We start from the raw sequence: 21,289 nt of genomic DNA, 5'->3' as shown, positions 1-21,289 counted from the left end.
AGATGTGACAGAGTGAACAGGCAAAAGGGGGGGGTTGGCCTGTACATTGCAGAGTCACTTGTTTGCACAGAACTGCTTAATGCCTCAAATGACGTAGTGGAAGTTTTAGCAGTAAAGGTCGAGAACCAAAACCTAGTCATTGTGGTAGTCTACAAGCCTCCGGATGCAACATCCCAGCAATTCCAGGAACAGCTGTTAAAAATTGACCACTGTCTGGAAAATCTTCCAGCTCCTGCACCCAACATCTTGCTCCTGGGGGATTTCAACTTAAGGCACCTAAAATGGAGGAATATAGCAAATAATATTGTTGCAGTAATAACACCAGGAGGCAGCTCTGATGAAAACTCACACTCACACGAGCTTTTAAATCTCTGCACAAAATTCAATTTAAACCAGCAAATAATAGAGCCTACTAGACTGGAGAATACACTAGACCTCATCTTCACTAACAATGATGATCTGATAAGAAATGTCACCATATCAAAAACAATATACTCAGATCACAACATAATTGAGGTTCAGACATGTATGCGTGGAGCCTCAGACCGACAAAATGAGACTAGTCACGAGGGAGCATTCACCAAATTCAACTTCAATAACAAAAACATAAAGTGGGACCAAGTAAACCAAGTCCTAACCGATATAAGCTGGGAAGATATACTAAGCAACACAGACCCAAACTTATGCCTAGAACAGATTAACTCGGTGGCACTCGATGTATGCACAAGGCTTATTCCTCTAAGAAAAAGGAGGAGTAGATGTAAAATAGAAAGAGACAGGCGCTCCCTTTACAGGCGACGGAAAAGAATAACAGAGCGGCTAAAAGAGGTCAATATATCAGAAATGCGCAGGGAGACACTGGTCAGAGAAATAGCAAGCATCGAACTTAAGCTAAAAGAATCCTTTAGGAGTCAGGAATCGCGGGAAGAACTAAAAGCCATAAATGAAATCGAAAGAAACCCAAAGTATTTCTTCTCCTATGCCAAATCAAAATCGAGAACAACGTCCAGTATTGGGCCCCTACTTAAACAAGATGGGTCCTACACAGATGACAGCAAGGAAATGAGTGAGCTACTCAAGTCCCAATATGACTCAGTTTTTAGCAAGCCGCTAACCAGACTGAGAGTCGAAGATCAAAATGAATTTTTTATGAGAGAGCCACAAAATTTGATTAACACAAGCCTATCCGATGTTATCCTGACGCCAAATGACTTCGAACAGGCGATAAATGACATGCCCATGCACTCTGCCCCAGGGCCAGACTCATGGAACTCTGTGTTCATCAAGAACTGCAAGAAGCCCCTATCACGAGCCTTTTCCATCCTATGGAGAGGGAGCATGGACACGGGGGTCGTCCCTCAGTTACTAAAAACAACAGACATAGCCCCACTCCACAAAGGGGGCAGTAAAGCAACAGCAAAGAACTACAGACCAATAGCACTAACATCCCATATCATAAAAATCTTTGAAAGGGTCCTAAGAAGCAAGATCACCACCCATCTAGAAACCCATCAGTTACACAACCCAGGGCAACATGGGTTTAGAACAGGTCGCTCCTGTCTGTCTCAACTACTGGATCACTACGACAAGGTCCTAAATGCACTAGAAGACAAAAAGAATGCAGATGTAATATATACAGACTTTGCAAAAGCCTTCGACAAGTGTGACCATGGCGTAATAGCGCACAAAATGCGCGCTAAAGGAATAACAGGAAAAGTTGGTCGATGGATCTATAATTTCCTCACTAACAGAACACAGAGAGTAGTCGTCAACAGAGTAAAGTCCGAGGCAGCTACGGTGAAAAGCTCTGTTCCACAAGGCACAGTACTAGCTCCCATCTTGTTCCTCATCCTCATATCCGACATAGACAAGGATGTCAGCCACAGCACCGTGTCTTCCTTTGCAGATGACACCCGAATCTGCATGACAGTGTCTTCCATTGCAGACACTGCAAGGCTCCAGGCGGACATCAACCAAATCTTTCAGTGGGCTGCAGAAAACAATATGAAGTTCAACGATGAGAAATTTCAATTACTCAGATATGGTAAACATGAGGAAATTAAATCTTCATCAGAGTACAAAACAAATTCTGGCCACAAAATAGAGCGAAACACCAACGTCAAAGACCTGGGAGTGATTATGTCGGAGGATCTCACCTTCAAGGACCATAACATTGTATCAATCGCATCTGCTAGAAAAATGACAGGATGGATAATGAGAACCTTCAAAACTAGGGAGGCCAAGCCCATGATGACACTCTTCAGGTCACTTGTTCTATCTAGGCTGGAATATTGCTGCACTCTAACAGCACCTTTCAAGGCAGGTGAAATTGCCGACCTAGAAAATGTACAGAGAACTTTCACGGCGCGCATAACGGAGATAAAACACCTCAATTACTGGGAGCGCTTGAGGTTTCTAAACCTGTATTCCCTGGAACGCAGGAGGGAGAGATACATGATTATATACACCTGGAAAATCCTAGAGGGACTAGTACCGAACTTGCACACGAAAATCACTCACTACGAAAGCAAAAGACTTGGCAGACGATGCACCATCCCCCCAATGAAAAGCAGGGGTGTCACTAGCACGTTAAGAGACCATACAATAAGTGTCAGGGGACCGAGACTGTTCAACTGCCTCCCAGCACACATAAGGGGGATTACCAACAGACCCCTGGCAGTCTTCAAGCTGGCACTGGACAAGCACCTAAAGGCAGTTCCTGATCAGCCGGGCTGTGGCTCGTACGTTGGTTTGCGTGCAGCCAGCAGCAACAGCCTGGTTGATCAGGCGCTGATCCACCAGGAGGCCTGGTCACAGACCGGGCCGCGGGGGCGTTGACCCCCGAAACTCTCTCCAGGTAAACTCCAGGTAAACCCAATGGAAATATGTGTCTTGACTTTTTGGGTTATCTTAGGTAATTTACACATGTTAACATGTATGATAATGTGTATCTGTACCTAAACTTACTTAGACTATGTATGGATTCTGCTTCCTACCACTTGGAAATAAGTCACTTTGACTTTTTTTTTTGGGGGGGAAGGGGTTATCCTAGGTAAAGTCTCGGTATATATACATTGAAGGAAATACACCTCTCGGTGTATACTCGTATATCCCTTCACAGCGGTAAGGGGCCAGGAGCTGAGTCTCGACCCCTGCAACCACAATTAGGTGAGTACAGACAGGCATTACATGGTATTGTTTCCGTGTCGTAAATGTACCGTAATATCTTTCCAGGACGGCTTTAATCTCTCAAGGCTTATGTATCTAACAGAAAAGATCATTATTTTGGGATTAGTGTTACGCGCCCCTCCTTTACACTCCATTATATACAAAAATAAAAGGCCTGGTTAAAATAAGCTCCGTAATAATATATGGCGACCCACTTTAGTACTAGCTAGATAAAGCAGGTTCGACTATACATTATTATCGGGTACAGTATAAATCACCAAAAGTACTCTCATTGTATTATATTGTATTATATTATATTATATTATTATATTAGGTTAGGTATTACGAATATGTAACCGCTATTGTAGTGACCAATTGGTGGTTCCAGAATTTTTTTTTTATATTTTATTTAAAACGTAATATTACAACATAAAAAATAAATATATAGAAAACCACCATCCCTTAACAAACAGGCATCCAAATGAGAATTCATAAGCACAGTACACCACATGAATTGCTCATCATTCCGGATGAGCCACCTAGGATATTCATCATGCATAAATAGAAATCAGATAAGAGCTTTGTGGTCCACATATGTCATCCTACTACAAAAATGCACTAAAAGACATGCTATAAGAAATCATATACCACCACTCACTACGAAAGCAAAAGACTTGGCAGACGATGCACCATCCCCCCAATGAAAAGTAGGGGTGTCACTAGCACGTTAAGAGACCATACAATAAGTGTCAGGGGCCCGAGACTGTTCAACTGCCTCCCAGCACACATAAGGGGGATTACCAACAGACCCCTGGCAGTCTTCAAGCTGGCACTGGACAAGCACCTAAAGTCAGTTCCTGACTAGCAGGGCTGTGGCTCGTACGTTGGTTTGCGTGCAGCCAGCAGTAACAGCCTGGTTGATCAGGCTCTGATCCACCAGGAGGCCTGGTCACAGACCGGGCCGCGGGGGCGTTGACCCCCGGAACTCTCTCCAGGTAAACTCCAGGTATCTCCTCCACCACAATAGATATTATATAATCATATAGCTAGACCTATAGCATATATGTTTACCAACATATTTTATAATATTTAAAACATTATAACAAAATAATAATACAAAACATCAATACACGATGTTACATTACAGTGGTTCGAGCCCATAATAACAATATATAAATGTTATATTACAGTGGTACAAACACATAATAACAATATATAAATGTTATATTACAGTGGTACAAACACATAATAACAATATATAAATGTTATATTACAGTGGTACAAACACATAATAACAATATATAAATGTTATATTACAGTGGTACAAACACATAATAACAATATATAAATGTTATATTACAGTGGTACAAACACATAATAACAATATATAAATGTTACATTACAGTGGTACAAACACATAATAACAATATATAAATGAAAACAAAACATATAACGTAAATCGCAACACCAGGAAGCATATAGTTTAACATGCAGACATAAAACAGATGCTCATGGAAAACTAGAAATGAAACATTATAACAACCCGTATGTAACATCCCTGTGGAAATAGTTACTATAAGAATACAACACACACTACAACCCTCCCCCCAACAGCTGTATCTGCCGTCACCATCATAACCAAAACTATAAAATAACATTAATTAACACTGTTGAAAATATAAACATTCTGAAATACACTTCATACATAACCACATTCCTGCATAACCCAGGAAAGACAAAAGCAATAACACATATATAACATACGTACAAAAACCACAATGAATACAGCGGTATACACAGACACAGCATACCTCTACAATAGCGTAATTAAACCCCTACATAACAATACAGCATAATAAAATAGTCTACATAAACATACCATCACTTCATAGAAGTACTAAGTATTAATAATAATATATAAAAATTTAAAATCCAATAAAATCCAAAAAAAAAGAAAGAACATAAATGAACATATCTTAATACAGAAGCTTTCTTAAACATGTTACATACACAGCCTCACCCTGCAACACACAGCAAGTACATTTGTTAAAAATTATACATTTTTTTATATTTTATTTAAAACCATACACAAACATGAGGCACAAGAAAATTCAAATAAATATATTACACTGTATGAAAATCCTGACATGGGATATTGAAACAATACCTATTACCATTACATTGTTAACATTATAACAACTATAACCAATACTATATCTGATGCCGAAGCTTAAACTGTCCTAAACTAGATACATGTGTATAAGTTAACAATAGTAAAAATGCAACCTAATTCTTCATCAAATTAAGCATTCTATCTCTTAATTAGCTCGGAATTGATATATGTACAGTACAATTATCCTTCATTATTTTTTTTTTCAAATTCCTTCTGCTCTGAACACAAGAAAGGAATATAGAATAAGAATGGACCTACATAAATTTAAAAACCTCATATGGAAACCACTACAGTAATCAGTACAGGTCTATTGATACATCCCTCTCTTTATGAGAATACATTCAAATTTTTTCCAATAAATTGCTTGCCATAAAAACATTGAACCACCTTGTTATAATAAATAGTCTTGTAATATCAAGAAGCATTACACCATTATCATAAGTTATACCATCTACCTAAGCCTAGTATTCCTACTACAATATGATTATCGTAACAAACCATAAATTTACCAAAAAACCCACTAACTATTCTAAATCATTGATGTACATATTTACAACGAATAAAAAACAATAAAAAGGAAATCGCACTCTTCTCATTCTAAATATTTCTGACTGTCAGTTCTCCTACATGTGCTAAACAAAGGTAAATATTTCTGACTGTCAGTTCTCCTACATGTGCTAAACAAAGGTAAATATTTCTGACTGTCAGTTCTCCTACATGTACTAAACAAAGGTAAATATTTCTGACTGTCAGTTCTCCTACATGTGCTAAACAAAGGTCAATATTTCTGACTGTCAGTTCTCCTACATGTGCTAAACAAAGGTAAATATTTCTGACTGTCAGTTCTCCTACATGTGCTAAACAAAGGTAAATATTTCTGACTGTCAGTTCTCCTACATGTACTAAACAAAGGTAAATATTTCTGACTGTCAGTTCTCCTACATGTGCTAAACAAAGGTCAATATTTCTGACTGTCAGTTCTCCTACATGTGCTAAACAAAGGTAAATATTTCTGACTGTCAGTTCTCCTACATGTGCTAAACAAAGGTAAATATTTCTGACTGTCAGTTCTCCTACATGTGCTAAACAAAGGTAAATATTTCTGACTGTCAGTTCTCCTACATGTGCTAAACTAAGGTAAATATTTCTGACTGTCAGTTCTCCTACATGTGCTAAACTAAGGTAAATATTTCTGACTGTCAGTTCTCCTACATGTGCTAAACAAAGGTAAATATTTCTGACTGTCAGTTCTCCTACATGTGCTAAACAAAGGTAAATATTTCTGACTGTCAGTTCTCCTACATGTGCTAAACTAAGGTAAATATTTCTGACTGTCAGTTCTCCTACATGTGCTAAACAAAGGTAAATATTTCTGACTGTCAGTTCTCCTACATGTGCTAAACTAAGGTAAATATTTCTGACTGTCAGTTCTCCTACATGTGCTAAACAAAGGTAAATATTTCTGACTGTCAGTTCTCCTACATGTGCTAAACTAAGGTAAATATTTCTGACTGTCAGTTCTCCTACATGTGCTAAACAAAGGTAAATATTTCTGACTGTCAGTTCTCCTACATGTGCTAAACAAAGGTAAATATTTCTGACTGTCAGTTCTCCTACATGTGCTAAACTAAGGTAAATATTTCTGACTGTCAGTTCTCCTACATGTGCTAAACAAAGGTAAATATTTCTGACTGTCAGTTCTCCTACATGTGCTAAACTAAGGTAAATATTTCTGACTGTCAGTTCTCCTACATGTGCTAAACAAAGGTAAATATTTCTGACTGTCAGTTCTCCTACATGTGCTAAACTAAGGTAAATATTTCTGACTGTCAGTTCTCCTACATGTGCTAAACAAAGGTAAATATTTCTGACTGTCAGTTCTCCTACATGTGCTAAACAAAGGTAAATATTTCTGACTGTCAGTTCTCCTACATGTGCTAAACAAAGGTAAATATTTCTGACTGTCAGTTCTCCTACATGTGCTAAACAAAGGTCAATATTTCTGACTGTCAGTTCTCCTACATGTGCTAAACAAAGGTCAATATTTCTGACTGTCAGCTCTCCTACATGTGCTAAACTAAGGAATTTTAATATAAAACATACTGACATATTTAACACATTCACATCCACCTTCAATTACAATAATACCTCCATTCAACTAAGAATGATACATTCACCTGTATTAACTCCAAGAGTACAGAAAATTTTCCGTTAACAAATCTTAGCAATATTCATCATATTGCCTCCATCGATAAATACATTAAAGGAAAAAACATCCTTAAAATATCAAACCTACCTATTTTCTAATTTACACCATTTAAGTTGTGCTTTACAAAAGAAAAAACTCTGTAATTAAACTGAAAATAAAGATCTTTTTACCATTTACAATTGAATCAAAATAATAAAAGACACCTATAACAGATTTGAATCTCATTGAAAAATTTCATCATAAAGTCCTTGAAATGATTTATACATGAAAAATAATAATATGCAATCGTAGTGCAACACACTTCCAAATGATAACTGTGTAGTTGCTGAAACCCTCGGGGCAATAACCCTATTGCCCCTAGATATCAAAACTCAATTATACATCCATAAAAACAACTCTCCATGCTCACTCCCCATTCTAGGAAAATAGCCCGTTGTATCCCCTTACCCACTTTGCAAATCCCATAAATCCCTTAATGTGAAATTTCTATAACCCTCACTAAAATCTCTCTCCCATCTCCCTCCATACACCCCTTTATTCCTACACTGTGTCCTATAAAAAGTTGCTGCCAACGCATTAATTCTTGCACGCACGTCCGCCTCCCTCATAGCCCACATCATATATATATATATAATCCGTAATCATATACACAATCGCATTCTCAACCCTTTTATTCACCCCAGTAATACCTAAACTTAAAACCCTCAAGACCTGCAAACCCCCTCCCCCCACTAACCTTAAAACCTTACCCATACAAACCCTTATGAGTTCTGTGGAAAATTGCATTTATCTGTATGTATAATTATGTACATAACAATAAATGAGCATAGATAATTATTATTTATCAGTTAGACAAGTAGGAATTTGGGACACCTAGGTCGCAAAAATGTCCCCTTTCGATACCTACCACTGTCATATCCACAAGTTGCTCTGGACCTATTAATTAAATGAAATATACATACACCAGGAATACTGGTAAATATATAAATTTGTGGACTGTATATTAAAAAATGATTATATATAAATTCACATATACATAACAGAAGGAAAATATATCTTAATATCACTCACCAATTTGACTGGATATTAAGTTGTATCATACTCAGAAAAACCTCACTAACTAAATTTATGAAAACACTGGCCAGAATTATACACAAATCTAGAGAGCTTATCTGAGGTTCCTGGAGCTGTCTTGTCCAGTCATCTGATATCTCAAGTTATGCAGGAATGCACATCCAACAATTTCACCTCCTATTTGAGAGGTGTCAATCCAATTTTAACCTCTAGAGCACGAAAAATTCTTCCCATTATATTAACGTTGTATCCAATTCAAAACCAAGATGGCGAGTCTCGTCTGCGCAGACGCAGGCTTTCCGTTTTCTATGACAAATATTATTAAATACAGTATGGCCATCTATTTACATGTATATACTGAATTTCTGGAAAATATATACAGTATTTTCCACACTGCGGCCGGCCGGAGTTCGTTGCTAAACGACTCAAATTGCTCATTTGGCAACGGTGAAGGACCTGGGTACATATAGGATCTGGCATCCACACGGCGACATATTACACAAGATTTAATCACCCTTTTTACACTTTGCCGTCCTTGTGGAATCCAGAAAGTTTCCCTAATACAATTTAAGGTATCTTGTACCCCACCATGCATTATTTTTTTATGGGCATTTAGAACAATCAAATTTGTTAGATGATGAGTTTTGGGCAGTAAGATAGGGTGTTTAGCATAATCACCAATTCAGCATTTTGTAACCTACCTCTGCACCTAATTACATTGTTCTCTAAATACAGCCCCAATTTCTCTATTATAGAACCTTTTACAATTTTTCTTTCCATCATCAATTTAATCTCATTTCCATAGATTTCCTCCTGTACCCTCTTTATCCAATATTCAAGAGGATGTGAAAACTTATATGAAATATTCATCTTGTTTAGAAATTTAAACACCAATTTAGTTACATTGATTAGTTTGGGCAAAGAAGAATACCTATTTATATCAATGGCTAAGGAAGGACAAACTATTGGAGTGGTGGTCACAGTAATTTCAACAGGAGTAATATATGCCTTTTGTACAGGCCAATTAGCTTTATTTACCAACCAGCTCGGTCCTTTAAACCATGATACAGCATTTACAAATTTAGCATAAGGTAAACCTCGAGACAAGAAATCAGCTGGATTCTCCTCACCAGGTATATGATTAAATGTTAACATATGGTGACCCAAACTATTATACTTCTCTTGCATTTGATTAATTTCAGCGACTCTGTTTTGTACGTACACAATCTTACTGTTTCCATTACGAATCCATTGTAAGGATACCTCATTATCGCTAATATTTATCTCCTGCAACTTATTTCTTATATAATTAGCTAATTTGACACCTACATAAATGGCTGTTAATTCCAACTGAGGCAAGGTACGTGATTTAATTGGAGACACTTTAGCCTTAGACATAACAAGAGAATAACACTATTACATTGAAGATAAGCAACTGCTCCATATGCCAATTTTGAAGCATCACAAAAAATGTGGAGTACATTTTTCCCATCTGGATTGGCCACTTGGCGTGGGAACTCCACCATTGGAATTTTCTCAAAATCACCAATTAATTCATCCTACCTGTTAATGAATTCCTCAGGTAGAATTTCATCCCAAGCACATTTAAGTTTCCATGCTTCCTGAATTAATAATTTCCCTCTTATAGTAAGGGGTGACACTAAACCTAGTGGATCAAAACATTTGGAAACTTCAGCAAGCAAGACTCTCTTAGTTAATTTATTGGGCATACTGTAATTATTAGGTTTTAACATTAACGAATTCCAATACATTACTACATTTTGGCACTTCATCTGCAGGGTAATCTTTACTTATTTTGTCCTTTAATTTGGACGAATTACTATTCCATTCCCTCAGAGGCATATTGGCACTTTGCATTATTTTATTAGCCTCTCCATAAGCCATTAACAGTTCCTCTTCAGTTGACGTCACACCCAGGAAATTGTCCACATAAAATTGTTTGCTCATTACTTTACTCAATGGACTCCCGTACGTTTAAGGTGTGCATTTATCATCGCTTGAAGTAGGAACGGACTGGATGTAGAACCAAATAATACGCTCCTGAAGCGAAAGGTTTTCAGAGGGCTAAGTGGGTCAATAGGATTCTCAGGCCATAAGAAGCGGGTACAATCCCGGTCAGCCTCTTGTAAACCCACTCTTAGGAAAGCTTTACTTATGTCAGCCGTAAAGGCATAATTCTTTACCCTGAAATTTAATAAGATATCTCCTAATTTTTCCGTCAACGACGGACCTGTCATCAAACAGCCATTTAAACTAGGTACATTTTTGTTACTCTTGGCACTACAATTAAACACAATTCTCAGAGGAGTGGTCTTAGAATCCTTCTTCACTCCGTGATGTGGCAAATAGTGACCATAAACTTTGGCTTGCTCAGGAGGTACCTCTTCTATAAATTTATTAATTAACTGCTCAGCAATTATATCATTATAGGTAGTTAACAATTCTGGTGTCTTACTCAGTTTGCGGAGCTGAACCTTTAATTGTCCATATGCCATTCTGTAATTAGTGGGCAATTCTGGATGGTTCAGTCTCCACGGAAGTCGTACTCAGTATTGTCCAGATTCAAATTTTACATCTCTCAGGTATTGCTCCTGAGTAAAAGAATCGTCTGGACTTTCTTCATTTACATTTATTCCAATGCTGTCTAATTCCCACAATTTATGCACTGGCTCAACACCATCCTCTATGAAAGAATTATACTGGGGCACGACTTCATGAGTAAGACACACAGTTATGGTATTTGTAGTTTCCTCTAGTCATGAATTATTATTACGAGGAATCCTACCATACATTACATGGCTTCCTGCAGTCTTCAAAAGGGTGACACCACATTTCTTTACCATACCCTTTACAAAGGAGGCATAATAGTCACTACCTATCAAAATATTTATTGGGCCTACAGAATCATCACTTACCCCAGAAGGTGCTAAATTTACATTATGTGAGAGTCTTTCTGTAGCTTTACTAAGCCCTACTGTAGATATTTTCTCTGGAAGTCTATCTACAATTACTGCATTAACACGTTTTTTCTCATTGCCCAACCTGACAGTTACATAAACAGTGTCATACAATTGAGCCCTTTTATCCGAGAGAAAACCAGATAATTTCAAAGTTGTGGGATCTCCCATCTGTACTTTCATACCATCAAGACATTTACGTTTTATGAAAGTACGCTGGGATCCCTGGTCCAATAATGCAGTCACATTTTTTTATTTATGCCTTTTATCATCAATTTTTACCTGTAACACAGGTAAGGCTACTTCAGCAAAACCATCATTATTAACATTAGCAGCAATTTTTACATTAGCCACTGTTGTGTCAGGATTGTCAACATTATCATTATTATCAACATTATCATATAGACCTTTACACATGACTATATGGTGTCTTCCTTTGTGACATTGATAACAGAAGTTTAATTTGGCATAACAATCCTTTACATTGTGATTACCTAAACATCTGATACATCTGTCAAGTTCCTCCAATCTTTCAACTTTATCATTCCATGAATTGTATGCATTGCAATTCTTAGAAACATGAGTACCCTTGCAGAAAAGACAATCTCTCCTTTCTTTGACTGGTTTCTTATTAACTGGGCTACTCTTAGGAGGGTACTTATTCTTCTTACCTTGTGGAGAATCATTATTTCTGATTCCTGCTACTTGATATGCACCTATGCAACTCTTTTTAGGAAATGAAATTTGATTATTAACATTGGGATAATTTTTCCCTTTGTGAAACTTGACAGATACCTCAGAGTTATTATGTGTTGCATCTTTAAAATGAGTTAGTTGGCTGGTCTGCAACTGAACAATTAATTCTTGTAGACCTAGTCTTATTTCCTCCAGACCAAAATAACCCTTGTGATATTTATTCGTGAGCCATTCAAGTGTTTTACAGCTTAATTTATTCTGTACCATGGCACTCAATAACCAGTCTGATTCCTTCAGATTATATTTATTATTGAGAGTGCTCTCCAGTTTAACTCTAAACTGCTGTAAACCTTTGTAAGTATGATCTGGAGATTTTAAATTAATAATGATATTCACTAGATCCAACCTACTTTGTTCTATATTACCATAAGTGACCTTCAACAAGTCAACTGCTTCCTTGTAAGAATCATCTACATAGGGAAAGGCTTGTATAAGTATGTAAGCATCTCCTCTTACCTGTCCTTTGAGGTAAAATAATTTAGTTACACGGGCTAGGTCACTCCTGTCAAGTACAGCTGCTTTAAAAATTGACCAAAATTCCTCCCAATTTTCTCCAGGATTAAACACAGGCAAACACAATTCTGGTAGTTTTGGCAAAGACATATTATTTGTTGGAGCAGACTGACCAACTGCCTGGTTTACACATTTTAATTTATTCAAGGCCTGACTTTTACAAGAAAGAATCTTTTCCTCTAATTCATAATACTGATTAATCATGAGATCTATTTCAGTCTCATCTACACAGTTTACTAATAAATCTCCTTCATATTTGTTGTAATATAATTTGTATGAATCATATCTATTCCCTAAAGCATCTAAATACAATTTTAAATCATCAGTATTCACAGTTTCTTGATTCATTAATTCCAAGCACTTATTATATGCCTTGGTTACATGAACTTTTTTAGCCTGTATTGATGCTTTCTTTACTCTATATTCCATATGTTTGTCTTCTATATTAATTTCCTCATTTTCAGCCATGATGCAATGTATTAAATTCAACTTTATTAATAACACTGATTACAACTTACAACACTGATACAACTTACTTTTGAATAAATCCCAGCTACTTGAGCTTAGCAATTACACATGCAAGAAATTATAATATTTTAAATGTGCATTAATACAAACCTTTAGCCCAACTTGGCTTATCAAAATTTATATTGCACAAATTAATATAATCCTTGCCAAAATTTGGCATAGCAAAATTAATATACACATTAATAATTAGCTACACATGGCTCATCAATTACACATACACTGATATAAATCTTGGCCAAAATTGGTTTATCAAATTAATATTATACAAATATAAACCCTTGCCAGAATTTGGCATAGCAAAATTAATATTATACACAATATAATCTTTATCCACACTTGTCTTATCAATTACACATACACTGATATAAATCTTGGCCAGAATTGTCTTATCAAATTAATATTACACAAATTAATATAAACTTAGCCAGACTTGAGCTTAGCTTATCAAAATTAATATTGTAATTATTATAATCCACTACACATTAAGTAAATTTGTGAACTTAACATCCACCTCCTTCTGTCATTTCACATATAATTATTAAGTAATTAACTAATTAATGACTTCACTAATTACCTCCGGTTCAGGAAGGCCCAACGGGCAAATTAAATGTGGAAAATTGCATTTATCTGTTTGTATAATTATGTACATAACAATAAATGAGCACAGATAATTATTATTTATCAGTTAGACAAGTAGGAATTTGGGACACCTAGGTCGCAAAAATGTCCCCCTTCGATACCTACCACTGTCATATCCACAAGTTGCTCTGGACCTATTAATTAAATGAATTATACATCACCAGGAATTCCGGTAAATATATAAATTTGTGGACTGTATATTAAAAAATGATTATATGTAAATTCACATATACATAACAGAAGGAAAATATATCTTAATATCACTCACCAATTTGACTGGATATTAAGTTGTATCATACTCAGAAAAACCTCTCTAACTAAATTTATGAAAACACTGGCCAGAATTATACACAAATCTAGAGAGCTTATCTGAGGTTCCTGGAGCTGTCTTGTCCAGTCGTCTGATATCTCAAGTTATACAGGAATGCATATCCAACAATTTCGCCTCCTATTTGAGAGGTGTCAATCCAATTTTAACCTCTAGAGCACGAAAAATTCTTCCCATTATATTAACGTTGTATCCAATTCAAAACCAAGATGGAGAGTCTCGTCTGCGCCGACGCAGGCTTTCCGTTTTCTATGACATAAATATTATTAAATACAGTATGGCCATCTATTTACATATAAATACTGAATTTCTGGAAAATATATACAGTATTTTTCAGAAGTTCAATACAATCGTAAAAATACACAGTATGATAAATAGTCACCAATCCGCCACAATCCTTGCATTCCCCATCCTCTCGTATTCTCTTACAGAATAAAACCATTCCTGACGGCAAGATTCCATGTAAAAATCTATACATAACTTCTATGACTTTAGGTTTTAAACGCAATTTGTTTAAACGCCCCCAAATATTACACCAATCATACATCGGATAAACTCCTTCTACCGCCGCTACCACAGCCTTACCATCTACCCTATCAAGATTTCTCAATTTAATATGTGAAGGATCCCTCACTTTTATGAAGACCCGTAACATTGCCTCACCTATCATGAACTCCCTACCCCCTCCACCACCGTCGCATATCCTGATGTATCCTATGAAGTCCGTCTTCTTTCGCCCCCCCTCCCACTTATAACTACATTTTAAATACATACTTATTATCCTCTTTTCGACATCTATAAGGCCCAGCCCTCCACGGCCAACCGGGAGTGTGACAACCACTCTACTTAACCATTCGCTCCCTGTTCCCCAAATGAATCTAAAAACACTTTTTTGTAACCTTTTTAACTCACAACGAAGTATCGGAAATATTACTGTAACATGCCATAGTTTACTATATAATAGCACATTCGTTGTAATCACCCTTTGTTGCAAACTTAAATTAGCAGCTCTTAAACCACTGAGGCGCTTCACAACACTATCAACGATACGCACGGAATTTATTTGTTGTGCTAACTTGACATCACTTACATAAACGATCCCACATATCTTTATTTGGTCCACCCTTTCCCACCTTTCAGCAACCATTCCTTCCTCACGTGACCCTTTTCCAAGATCCATATACTTTGTTTTCCCCGTATTAATCGTCATGCCAGAAGCCTTTTCAAAAACTTTCACTAACTTTTCTACCCGAAGCAAATCCATGTTTTCTCTCACCAAAATCGTCGTATCGTCGACATATCCAACAATGCCCGCTCCCCCACCCCTTACATTACCCATCCCATTTGCTTCCAATAAAACCCTTATCCCTCTATAAAAGGGATCTTGAAAACAAGCAAAAAAAAATTGTGAAAGGGGACAACCTTGACGCAAACCCCTTCCCATCTCAATTCGATCTCCCAACCTCCCATTCACCTGCACACGTAAGGTTGCCTCCTGATACATTAATTTGGCCCATGATATAATTTCCGCCCCAAGCCCCTGCCATCTCATGATCTTCCATAACGTCTCCCGTTCCACACTATCATATGCCGCCTCCCACTCTATAGCCAATACCCCCCCTCCCAATCTTACTCTTTCTTCAATAAAACTTCTAATCATACCGTGACCTTCATACATAGACCTGCCCGGCACCCCATATTGTCCCTTGTCAGTCACTTTGCCCAGGACTTTTTTTATCCTGTTAGCCAAGATCCTTCCAAAATTTTTATAGTCACCACATAATAACGAGATTGCACGATAATCTTTAACCGTTAATGGCTCACCTTTAGGAACTAGGACGACCACAGGCAACCTTTGTTGTTCCCCTAAAACCCCATCCCGCTTCATTATATTGAATAAACGTACCAAAAACTCCTTTAAAACGTTCCAATTTTGAAGATAAAAGTCGCTAGGCAGCCCATCAATTCCTGGCGCCTTACCTAATTGCGCCCCAGATAAAGCCTCCCAAGTCTCACACTCCGTTATCGGCCCTCCCAACATCAAACGATCATGCTCCATCAGCTCACACTGCACAAACCTACCGATTGACTGCAATGCAATTTCACTTATTAAAACACTTTGTGTTTTCAATTTAACCCAAGCATCAATATACCCACTCATACCCTCCGTCGTCGTCAACACCTGATTCACCCTGCATACCTACTTGAACATTCAACCCCATTAACTCCATTGCCTTGCGACGTCTGTGTTGATTCCTCAACACACACGCCGACGGCCGATCTCCCCACAAAACCTCTTCGATTCCACCCTTAAGCCTTTCCCCATCAAACCTTTCGTTTTGTAAATTTCTTAGTTTCTCCTTAATTCTTTCAATTTCTATAACAGGATAATTAGCATTCGCTTGTACATAGCAGTCGCGCAACTGCCCCTCAGAATATCGTTGGAAACCATACTGTAACTGATTATATCTCACCCCTTGACTAATATATTCCTTAATTCGCTTTTTGGCTATCGTTTCCCACCAATTAACCAAAGCCACATCTCCAGGTGCTTCAACCACTAGGCGTTCCCACATATGCCCAAAAGACAAACGACTTTCCTCTCTCTTCAATAACTTTACATTCAATTTCCAAAATGATGGACCCCTCCTAGGCACACCCTCAATATCTACATCCATTACAACTCCTCTATGATCCGAAAAAACCACATTTATCACATTCACTCTCCGCACTGTAACTGCACAAGACACGTACATTCTATCCAATCTCGCCGCATAATCTCGTCTAATGAAGGTATGCTCCACCATGCCAATCCCCCTCCACACATCCATTAAACCCACACTCGTCAATAAATCTCCCAGGAACCCCAAGCAACAACCCGCTCCTCGAGGCTCCACATCCTTTCGTCGTATTACACAATTCCAGTCGCCCCCTATTACTGCTACATTTGGTAAACTACATAGATAATATACTAATACATCTTGTACAAAATGAGTTTTAAGTCTTACATCTCCCTTGGCCGGCCCATATACACATACAAAACTTATGTGTACTCTACCCCATAAACCATCCACCCTAATCACTCTCCCCTTCCCCCTTTCACTATGCCGTACTATAAATGGGCTATTTTCCTTTACCAGAATGGCGACGCCTCCTTTTAACCTCGTCGCATATTCCATATACACATCGTAACCATCCATTTCTAACTCATATCCAATTCTGTAGTTGTGTTCTTGGAGAAATACCACATCCACATCTAGACGCACCAGAAATTCATTAAACCACTTTCGCTTCCGCTCAGATCTCAAACCGTTAATATTTATTGTCAAAACCTTAAAGTCAATTAATGGGATTTTCCTTTCGTTCTAGGTATAGACTTTTCACTTATACATTTTACAACACCTCTATCCCTCCCCCCTTTTTTGGGAACCACCTTGATAAACTCTTGTTTCGTGGATTCACTGTTCCCTTTCCTCTGTACCTCCGCCCAAGACTTTTTCCCTGGCCTTTGGGCAGGAGTAAGCACGTCATCTGAGTCCGATGGGGTCGCAGTTCGCTTTCACGTCCTACCCTCCACCTGCAATGGGATTTCTTTAGTACTATCATGATGCACCTCCACTTCTGCTACATTCACCATCATACCATGCGACACACTAGACTCAATGCTTCCATCTGTCGCCTCACCATGATGCTCAACCGATCCCAAAATTGCACCTGGATCCTCCACACGGTTGACGATCGACTTGTCTAACAAAACATCCAGTGCCTTCACTAAAGATGCCGCTACATCTTCTTCCCCCATAATGGGCAGAGTCTCTTCAAATACTTTATTTATGTCCTATGACGGTGATTCTCCTCGCTGTATTGCATCCTCCAAAGCATTCTCCTGTGCTTTTTCTACCTCATCACTCCAAGATGACCGTTGTCGAGACAGGTTAGCATAAGACTGGTCTCGTCCCTCACCTTCCTCGACCTCTTCCGATTGTTGCTGTTGCGATAGTTGGAGATTCCCACGACGCTTACCACACTGCGCCGCTATGTGGTCATACGACCCACACAGCCGACACGTACGACGTTGCCCCGCATATGTTACATATACTTGAGTTCGAAATGCTTGTAACATAACATAGGATGGTATGGGATGGCGTAAGGTCATTTTGACTGAATATGTTCCAACATTCTAGCATAAGGTCCAGCAGCCCACCGACCTGCAGAGGCCATATGAACCGTACCATAATTACATAGTTCATCTTTTATAACAAAATCAGTCGCCTCAAAAGGCACAGCGTCCGCACGGCCCGGAAGCTATGCGAACAATTATGATACATTAGCATAATAAGAACCTTCACAGTCATCATGCACACAAGAGGCTCACATTCACATAAAGTACCAGACTTCATACCTTGCTAAATTAAAGCTCCATCTTGCTCATACCAGTGTCTCAACCCCTCACTTCGCATAACACATTTCTTTAAAATTCCCTGACACCAAGCCACTCACTTGACTCACACAACTCGCATTACACCTCTTGTCCTCCAAATGCACCAATCATGCCCGCGCCTTCCTCAAGAAGCCAGCCTCGTCACGTCCCCTGAATTTGTAATGCCCATAAGTCCTCCACTCGAAAGCTACGATATCCATCTGAAAATCTGAAATACCATCTATTCAATTCAATTCAATTCAATTCAATTCAAATTCAATTCAAAGTTTATTCTCTATAAGGATTACAATGCTGAGTTTACAGAAATTTGGTTATTGTTTGGTTTACATGTAGTAAAATTGTGATTACAGAGTGTACCACTAGAACGCTTAGCATGGCTAGGCATTTCGGGCATACTTAGTTTTATTCTTAATTGTGATATCCTTATTCCTCCTTTGTGTCCCATAAAATATCGCTGCCAGGGCCCTAATTCGCTCCCCCACCGGCGCTTTCCGTAAAACCCACGAAGTATACACGAAGTCGGCTACCAGATAACCCATTGCATTTTGTACCGGCACCCCCCCCCCCCCCCATCCAAGTTTAATGCCCGTAGAACACAAATGCCACCCCCACCCACCATACGTAAAACCATGCTAAACCACTCTCTCACTGGTTCCAACCTTTCACAAAAATATACTGCATGGAAAACAGTGTCAATACCCCCATACTCACAACATTCCCGTCCCTCCTGCACACGCCTATTATCTAATACCTCCCTGGACGGCAATATATTATGGAGAAATTTAAACATTACCTCCTGCACCACAGCCTTCAATCGCAACCCTTGCAGGCGCCCCCATATATCACTCCATGCATACATCGGATACAAACCCACAACCCTAGCAACTACCTCCCCATCACCCACCCAAGCCAGTGTACCTATCTTAACCCTGCAGGGTTCCCTTGCATAACACAACAACCTCAACATTCCCTCACACACCTGAACATCCCTACCCCTCGCCCAACGTACCAAGTCCCTTCTCACCCATGCCAAACCTGTACCTGTGATTCTGCCCTCCCTCAAATAACTATGTTTAACGTACATACCCAACAACCTTAGATGCAGCGCCATTAACCCCAGCCCTTCCTGGCATACCGGTAAACACACAACATCTCTCGACAACCATTCACAACCTGAACCCCAAATATAGTGATATACACGCTTCAACAGACGCTTCTCATCACATGTTTCCAAGGGATATATACCTGCCACATGCCATAGCTTACTATACAGTTTCACATTCACCACAATAGCACGCTGGTGCAGCGTCAAACCTCCTGTATGCAAACCCGCTAATCTACCCAAAACCCTATCTACAGCTTCTTTCGAATTCACCTTCCGTGCCTCCAGGATATTTTCCATGTGAACAACCCCACATACCTTAAGTCTACTTACCAGGGACCAACCTTCACCCTGTTAGTATACCCCACCCACACCATCCCCCACCCTCAATAACATCGACTTGTCTCTATTAAGCGTCATCCCTGTTGCCATGCCAAAACTCTCCACCAACTCACTAACCCTAGGTAAATCCTCTGACCTTCTAAATAGCACTGTGGTGTCATCAACATATCCAATGATCCCCGGTTCCACAGACACCCCATCCCACACCATCCTGTCCCGTACGACCCAATGCACAGCCCTATAGAACGGGTCCTGGAGTAATGTAAAGAGAAGCTGCGACACAGGGCATCCCTGCCTTAAGCCCCTTTCCATCCTAACAGGTTGACCTAATCTACCATTCACTTGTACCCTAACCGTTGCCTTCTCATACAACACCTTAGTCCAACTGACGATTTCCCTCCCAAACCCCTGCCATTGCATAAACTTCCACAACGCCTCATGCTCCACACAGTCATATGCTACATGCCAATCTAATGCTAAAACCCCACCCTTGATGTTTCCTCCACTTTCATTTATAAACCTACGTATAATCCCCTGCCCCACACACATCGAATGCCCAGGCACTCCATATTGACCCTCATCCAAAACGCTGGCAAGAACACCTTTCAACCTATTTCCCAACACTTTAGCAAAGATCTTGTAATCGCCACACATTAAGGCGATTGAACGGTAGTCATGCACACATTCACGAGACTTTTTTTTAGGGACCATGACCACTACACCCGTTCTCTGCTGTTCCCCCAACCTACCCCTGGTTTTCATGGCATTAAATAACTCCACTTAAAACTCACGCAAACACTCCCAGTTTTCCCTATAAAAATCACAAGGGATGCCATCAATACCAGGCGATTTACCCATGTTCATCCCGTCCACTGCCACCCTAATCTCCTCCTCACTTATAGGCCCACCCAAACTCAATCGATCCTTATGCACTAGATTACAGTTTACCCATTTGCCCATTGCGCCTAACGCCTCACAATTAACCCCCACACTTTTACCATTCGTCTCGTACCATGCATCCACATAACAACCCATACC

This window comes from Cherax quadricarinatus, chromosome 85 (genome assembly GCF_038502225.1).
Source record: "Cherax quadricarinatus isolate ZL_2023a chromosome 85, ASM3850222v1, whole genome shotgun sequence".
Classification (NCBI taxonomy): domain Eukaryota; kingdom Metazoa; phylum Arthropoda; class Malacostraca; order Decapoda; family Parastacidae; genus Cherax; species Cherax quadricarinatus.
Note: the sequence above shows the minus strand (reverse complement) of the source record.